The following is an 8,348-nucleotide window of genomic DNA, read 5'->3' on the forward strand; positions in this document are numbered from 1 at the left end:
CCCCACGGGGTCTCCATAAGTCGGAAACGACTTGAAGGCCCACAACAAAAGACACCTTAACATGAACGGTGTTGAAAACCCAAGGCGGCTGCTTTCTGAGTCTGAGGAACAGAGCGAAATGCACTGTGACACAGCCATCTTAAGAAGGCAAATGTTTTGGTACTATTCTCTCCCCGCTTTGTTCCTGTGGTTCTCATCCCTTCATGCCCAGACTGATGTAATGCCTGAGTAAGTTTCAGACAGAGTTACTCAATCACATGGTTCCTTGGGAGGCCAGAGCCCTTTTGGGTGGCTTTGTTGTCTGTCTGTCTCCTGGCTTCCCCCTTCTCTTCCAGGGACAGCTAGAAAACGCAGCCTCTGTGTATGTGTGTGAGCTTGTGTTGTGTGTTGCACAGGCTCACACGTGCCAATGTTTTCTCCCAGGCAGTGCCTGCGATTGGTCCAGGCTTGTTTCTGTAATGCTGTGCGCCTCCTGCCTCTGTGCAGGGATTGGGTGGAGTGGGGTCTGGAAGAAGGTGCATAATGCACAATGCGCTTGCACACCCAGCCAGGCACCCTTGGAGATGCTGGGGGCTGAATAGCACCACACATCCATCACCCTTGCATTGTCCTCTCACTGTGGAGCTCCCTTTCCAGGCCTCTTTCCCCCCTCCTCAGGTCACAGGGGGACAAGGCAGAGGCAGAGGGGTGTGTGTGTGTGTTTGTGTGTGTAATGGGTGTAGCCATGTTTGCTAATCTCTCCTGGGATCCAACTGGTCTGGAAGGGTTGCACTTGCACAAACAATTCACAATCCACCTCCTCCTCTCCAGTGGCTCAGCTGCTGTTTCCCAAAATAGCTCCTCAGTGGAGGCAGGCGGGGAGGCAGAAGCTGAGACAAAGGTGGCATTTTTCATTTTCAAAAGAGAAAGAGAGGCAGAGCAGTGACCCCCTTCCCGCCTTTTATATATACAAATATATATATATATTTGTATGGAGACTGCAGAGCAGGTGATGATGGAGAAGGGGAAACCTTTTTACAGAAGGGAATAAATCAAATCAGCCCACCCGCCCAAAAGGAAAACAAGCCATAGTATGAAGAGCTGTGGGCAGGAAACAGCTTTTGGGAGGCCTTCCCAATTGCAGAAAGGTGTGCCCCATGACAGATTTGTGGTGCTTCTAAATTTGGGTTTGTCGTTCACTTGAGAAGTCATGTAATGGCAGGGGAGGATGTAATTTAATTCAGTATTTGTGGCCTGGAATCAGGATTCGATTCCCAGCACGGGGACGGCCATGAAACCCACTAGTGACTGTGGCTGTATTACACTCTCTCAGCCTCAGGGGAAGGCAATGGCCAACCTCTTCTGAACCAATCTTGGCAAGAAAACTCCAGCATAGGTTGGAAATGACTTGATGTTATACAACACATACCCAACACACATCAAGGCTGGCCAAGAAGCCACTGTAAGGCTTGTATGCCTGTGTGGGTCCCTACACTTTTGTCCAGAATCAATGCCAATGGAGTGACAACAAATCTATAATCCGGAGTGAAACATTTTGTTCTGTTGCAGTTGCAGGAGGGAGAAGACACTACATACAAAGGTCCAAAACACACTTCTTTCCAAATGCTCCACATCCCAGTGGTTAGAATTAGAATCAGTAGAGTATTTATGTGCAGCAACTCACAACACAACTCACCATTAACCTGTGGTAATTCTTGAGTGTCCTGCAAGATACAATCCTGCCCACTAGTTTAGGTGGCTTTTTAAAATAATTGTATATATTTCATGGTCAAGAGTTAGCAAATCACTCTGATTCATGTTAGTTTTGCATGTGTTTACAAATGCATTCCATCCTGTTTCATATCAACCTGTGAACTTAGAAAGAAACAGCCTCCACAAATATTCTCATGTAAATACTTTAATATGAATTCATCCTAACATTTTGGCACACATTTTTGTCAACATTTTTAAAACCCAAGGACTGTGTCACATAATATAAAGAGTGTTAAGTGTTCCAAGCTGCATATTAGCAGAGGAAGTACAGATCGGAAGAGTTCTCTTAAACATGCAGACTGCACCAAATTTTCATCTCCATTTTCAGATGCAGTCTGCTTCCCATTACCAGCTGCTAATGATAACCAAAAGCACAGGGCCTTTGTCTTGTGCCCTGCTAGATTTTGGGCATCTAAGAGGCACCTGGTTGACAACTACTGGAGATAGTATGTAGGACTTATGAACCCTTGGTCTGATCCAACAGGGCTTTCAAAATATATTCTTAGTTAATGTTTTCAGCTGAGCCTTTTCAAACCAATTTTAAGTTGGGTGGGCAGTGGAAATGACAGGTATATGATCATGCAGTATTTCAGGGGCAATGTGTGTTGGAGTGTAGCTCCCATCTCTTCAAGTACCATATATACTCAACTATAAATCGACCTCATTTATGAGTCGAGGGCAGGTTTGGACCCATAATTATGGATTTTGATATGATTCGTGGATAAGTCGAGGGTAAATTTTAGGGCCATATAACATAGGATGTAAAGGATGAAGCAAAGGAAAACAATGCCAAACATCTTACAAAATTCCAGAAGGCATCACTGTTTGTGCTCATATTAAAAGCTGGATTGATGAGAGAATAGAGAGAAGTCAGTGCTTCCAGGACAGATTGCTCTCTTGCTTTTTTCACCAGGGGATTATTCCTTTTTATATAAACAAAATATAAAATACTTACATTGACCCATGGATAAGTCAACTCAGGTTTTTGGGGTCATTTTTTTGACTAAAATTTCTAGTCGTATACATGAGTATATACAGTAAATGTAGCCAATACAAGGGATGATGGGATTGTTGCCCTGGGTCTAACTCTATAGCACTAGTATTGCACCAAAGGCACATACCTCTGTGTTGGTAGTTGACAACAAAGAAAATATAGAGTAAACATGCAGATCATAAATTCTGTATCGATATCTGTATCATACTGTGTTTTGCCCCCAAATACATTGCTTTTATAACATCAAATCTTTGTTTTGCTCTCCAGGACATTTCTGAGGATGAAATAGGTCCAGGGAAGGTACCCACAATTAATATTCAGTTAGGGGGTTTTATTAGCTCAATTGAAAGCAGCAAAAGAGCTCAGGCAACTGAAGTGGAGATCTAGCCCTAGCATACTGGGTCTAAAAATAGAACTCCAGTGTTAAAGGTTCAAATTAGTTTTATTTATTAATCGGAAGGACGACACCAACCATGCAAGGACACTCTCTCAGACACTCATTCCAAGAAGCAACGATATTGAAGGCTGTAGCAGACAGTGAATTAAGGGGCACAGAGGGCAATACTATAGCAATTCCAGCTCCATTCAGAGGGACATCATGAAGTGGTAGTGGCTGAGTAAACTGTAGAGTCAAGCAAGATATAGACAAATGGGTTTGTCTGACCTCAAGCAAGACCAAATTGGTGGTGCACAAGATAGCATATTTATAACACAAAGCCTATCCTGGGACAGAATTTGGGATTAGAGTGGATTTTCCATGAGAGAAGAATGGGAAGGGAAGTTGAGAATGGCCAGACAATCAATGCAAGTATCCTTAGACAAAGAATATTGCTCCAAGAGGGACGTGCTCTTGGCTTTCTGTTTCCTTGCAAATATGACGTTTATCATCCTCAGTCACTCCCATTAGTAAAAGGATTGTGAAGATTCTCACCTTGATCGATCTCCCATCTTGATCGATCTATGTGCTCTTGCACCTCTCCATGCTGAGCCTTCCAGATCCCCTAATATGGTTCCAGATCTCCATAGGTGGTATGGCTGTTTCCTTGCGCTGGGGGCGCATTCACATCTACGGGGCTTAATAACATCCCTTTATTAACTTAATATCAAAAAAAGACTGGGGGTAAGAGAAGGATGGATCTTTGGGTAACAGTAGTTACAGTCTCATATGATTTGTAGAAGGGGCACACAGAGAATCAGGACAGAATGGCTGCATTCAACTGTCACAGTAAATATTGTTTATTATTTAATTATTAAATTGATCCAATGCTCTGTAGCCGGGTGCTAAGCAAATGTTTAAATCACCCCTTCAGTGAAACAAGTTAGCACTGTAAGAACCAATAACACCCGTTCCCAAAAAAGAGGCTACATACACATTTAAATTAAGCAGCAATCACATAATACAATAATGCTAGGCTAAAATAATCATGAATTTTAAAATTTAAGATGTTAAAATAATTAAGAGAAAAAGACCTGGTGAACAAAAGGACCACTTGGTAGTGGAAAGGTGTTGGGTGTTGAGTAAGGAGAAGATTCCACAAACAGAAAACGTTCTTTCTCATATCCTCGGTTGTAGTGGCACTCACAGAAGGGCCATATAAACCATGATTTATTGTGACAGGAATCACCTTGCTCTTTACCGACCCTCCCCTTCTCTGTTGTCATATGGTGGGAGAAAGAAGGTTTCTTTTTGTATTGTGTGAGTCCAGCAGAGCCTCTCCTCCCACAGGTATTACCAGAATTGCAGCCAACATCTCCCCCAGATTTTTCTGTACTCCACTGCCTCCCTTCTTCACAATACAACAACTAAATAATTACAAAGAAAGGAACATTTTGTAGTGCTATTTTAACCTTATGCAGGGCAAAATTAGAAAATGGAAGGCACGATTTAAAAAAAAAAAGTATGTGATCGAGTTGAAATACTTATCGTTGTGCTTGGACCTTCTCCATCTAAAGCCATGGAAATCTTTACAGCCTGCGGCAACCTTGCGAAAAGAAGACACTGCCCCAGGGCTCTGAACAAAAACCTGTGCCCAGCCAACTTGATTAGGCTGCTAGAAGTCGTCGCTCTGCCGAAAACGCCAGGGCAGTGGTCTTCTAATAAGCACCATCTGTGGCACACATTTTATTGTGGAAACCAGTTTGGGATTCCAGAGTGTCTGTGGAGATTAAAGACTCCCCTCTGCAAAAGGTTGGCAACAAAGATCTTTCCTTAACAAGCTCACTGCCATGGAAATAACTTTTTAAAGAATAAGATCAGAGGCGCCAAAAGGATGAGACAGAAAAGGCTGCTTAAGCTGCTGAGTCTGTTTCTATTTCTTCCGTGATGGAGTACCTGGTGCTACAGCTGCGCATCTTCATGGTTCTCTGCCTCCCTTGAGAGCATGTCACAATAATGAGCAGAATCCCATCCACAGGAGACTGTCTTTGAAATATTCTGTGTGGTGCCAATTTATATATTTTTTTCTAATGTGAAGAGAGGGAAGATGTCCCCCCGTCCGTGTTTAAAAGAAGGGCCTTAGTAACGTATTCAGCTTCCAATAATCAAGTGCTTTGTGACAATGGAACACCTGAGGGAGACGACAGTAGGCCAAGCCTTGGGAGTTCCACTTCAGTTCACAATGAAAGCAAATAGGTCAGGCAAAAACTGAACAAAGGGAGCCAGGATGACAGAAGGTTCCATGAAAAATCAAACAAGGGCCCAGCAGTCTTGTTGCTCTAACAAAAATGAGGGAGGGGGAAAGAGGCATGAAGGGACCATTTTTGCTTTTTGCTCACAAAAGCAATGGAAGTGTGGCTGACTGTGACCAGCAAAAGAGGGGAAGGAAAGGACCTAAGTCTGTAACTAGTGGTTTGTGACCACAATGAGGGGAGAAAAAAGACACTTTGAATTTGGAGATTGCATAGAGTTGCTATCTAAAGTGTAGTACAAACTCTGATGCAACCTTGGTGCCGAACGATGAAAGCTGCTTGATGGAGAGCATGGTGGAGGATTAGTAGTTTAGGCTACTAACTGGCTACTTGACTTTAGTGTGCTCTCCTCGTGTATTTGTGACAAAGACACCATCATAAGTCTGTCTCATTGGAGACACTTTCTTTATTGTCATAGAGTTTCTATATCAAAGTATAATAATTCAGTTATTGCATCTGTAAAAGAATTTCCTGCTGGACAGAGTTATGCCATCTTTCCAAGGACAGTTCAGAAATTATTTACAATGCAATAAAATTGAACTTCCTGTTGAATATTCTACCCAAACTGCTATGATGCACTTTTCGAAAGATGTTGAGTGGAGTTCTGAAGCCACATCAATAAAGACAGAAATATAGGGGGAAAATAAAGATACCAATGCATGAAATGTTTACAAGGCTAAGAAAACACCATGATAGGGTTGCCATAGGCCTGGGATGACTTGAAGGCAAACAATAACAACAAAGGAAGTCCTATCATAGAGTTTTCTTGGCAGCATATGTTCAGAGGAGCTTTACCTATGCTTTCCCCTGAGGCTGAGAGAGTGTGACTTGCCCAAGGTCATCCAATGTGTTTTCGTTGCCAAGTGGGGATTACAAATCCTGGTCTCTCAGTACAACATTCAAACCACTGCAACACAATGGCTCCAAGGCTGACCAAATTCTATCAGATTAAATGCAAGGATTTTGGTTTAACTCTCATGTAATAGTGTTACTCAAAAGGGTAGAGGGAGATTTAAGGTCTTCAGCAACAGGGACAGCATTTTCTTGATATCTTGGGGAAATTCTTAGCTCAACAGGAGGCCTGCAAGAGCTTGGGTAACTTAAGTAATTTTCCACTTATGTATACCAGTACTAACTGCAAAGTGACCCTGGTTTCAATGAATAAAAGAGTTTTATTTAGAAGTGTGCAAAGGTACATACACCAGATCAATATAACTTCAGGAACCATACAAAGCAAACAGAAAGAAAGGTGTGAAAGGTTGAATAGTAAAAAATTGGGAGTTAGACAAGATTATAATTACCAGTCCTGGTGAGAGTTCCACAGAAGATGGAGAATTGCTGAGACAAAGTTGGAGGGTGATACAGACAGTGGAGCTCCAGTTTGTGTGGCAGAGCCTCGCTCTGTAGCAGCTTTATTTGCAAAGTTGCTATGTGTGGAGTGGATATTTGTATCCTGTTTTGCACCTTGAGGGGTATTTAACATTCCCACATGGTGTAACAAAGACCTGATGGTCTTCCTATGGAATGGACAATAGGATTCCAGAATGACTGATGGTGTGACAAAACATTGATTGGATTTGAGACACTCTCTGGATGGTTGGATAGGAAGGGGTGAATAGGGACACAGCCCAGGATGAGAAGGAAATACAGTTTTTAAGTGCTTTGCTTCAGGACTTCCTCAGTCCCGATTGCAATAGGATATGTGGAGAGACTCGGGGAGATTGAAGGGACCAACAAACACATTTAACCGTTATTTAGTGCTCTTCAGGTCTTCCACATGTCCTTGGGCCAGCGTGCCTTTCCCATGTGAAACTTCCTAGTGTTCCAAAGGTCATTGTGACTTTATAAAAACATGTCTAATCCTAGACAGCAAAATATGAGAATATGAAACCTAATATTCAGCACGAGGGTTGTAGGGTATGCTAACATTAGGATGAGACATTTTACTGTTCCAGAGTTGGATCTTATTTTGGGAGAAAGGCAGGGTATAAGTGTAATAAATAAAGAAATAAGTGTTCCACAGAACAAGACCTATCAGGCAGGCATTCCATGGCATTGTCACTTGTTCAGTGTCCCCTGATTTCAGCCATCTGCCACATACAGTGTTGTTGTCTTGTAACCCTGTCAACAAAAAATGTCTGGGGTAAAACTTGTCCCACACTTGGAGTAAAAAGAAACATACTGGGACAAAAAATGTCCCATTCCGAACCATGCTGTTGCAAAGCAAAATTGATCTTGTTAACAATTTGTGAAGCCCATTCAAAAGAAACTGAAATGTCATCCACAGAGGGCACAATAAAATATACTGAAATCAGGAAATTCAGTTGAACACATTTTCCTTTCTTTGATGAAATTTTGTTCTACTTTTATTCCCTCTAGTCTTGTGTTTTCTGACTCTCGGGGTTAATGTGTAAAATACGCAAGATCCCACACAGAAAAGCACTCCTTCAGACGTGAAGCATTTTTATAACTTGCAATATCCAGGAATCCTCATTGACTTTTTAAAAAAATACCCCACAACTCACACAGTGATTTTTTTTTAATAGTGCATGAAGGATTAATGAGATGTGGATTATTCTGAGGAGTGGGACATGATTTGCAACACTGGTGTTCTAAGTTTGTTCTTCAGTTCCAGAGATTTGCGTTGAAGTTGTGACTATTCAACTTGCATACAACCAACATATGTACGTTGTTATTCAAAACATTGGGGGAAGGATTGGGGGTCCTCACCAACTGTATCAGCATCTCCTTAAATGTTTGGGGAACTGCTTAGCTCAAGTAGACTTGCGTGAGGCTGGATAACTTTGAGGATCATTTCCACCTACTGTATTTATACCAGAATTAACGATTGGAGCACCCCAAGGTTGGTGAATAAAGAAGATTTTTATTTAGACATATGCAACAGTGCAATCAA

The sequence above is a fragment of the Sceloporus occidentalis genome, unplaced genomic scaffold (assembly GCF_023333645.1).
Source record: "Sceloporus occidentalis isolate IW3139 unplaced genomic scaffold, rSceOcc1.0.p SCAF_3, whole genome shotgun sequence".
Taxonomy (NCBI): Eukaryota; Metazoa; Chordata; class Lepidosauria; order Squamata; family Phrynosomatidae; genus Sceloporus; species Sceloporus occidentalis.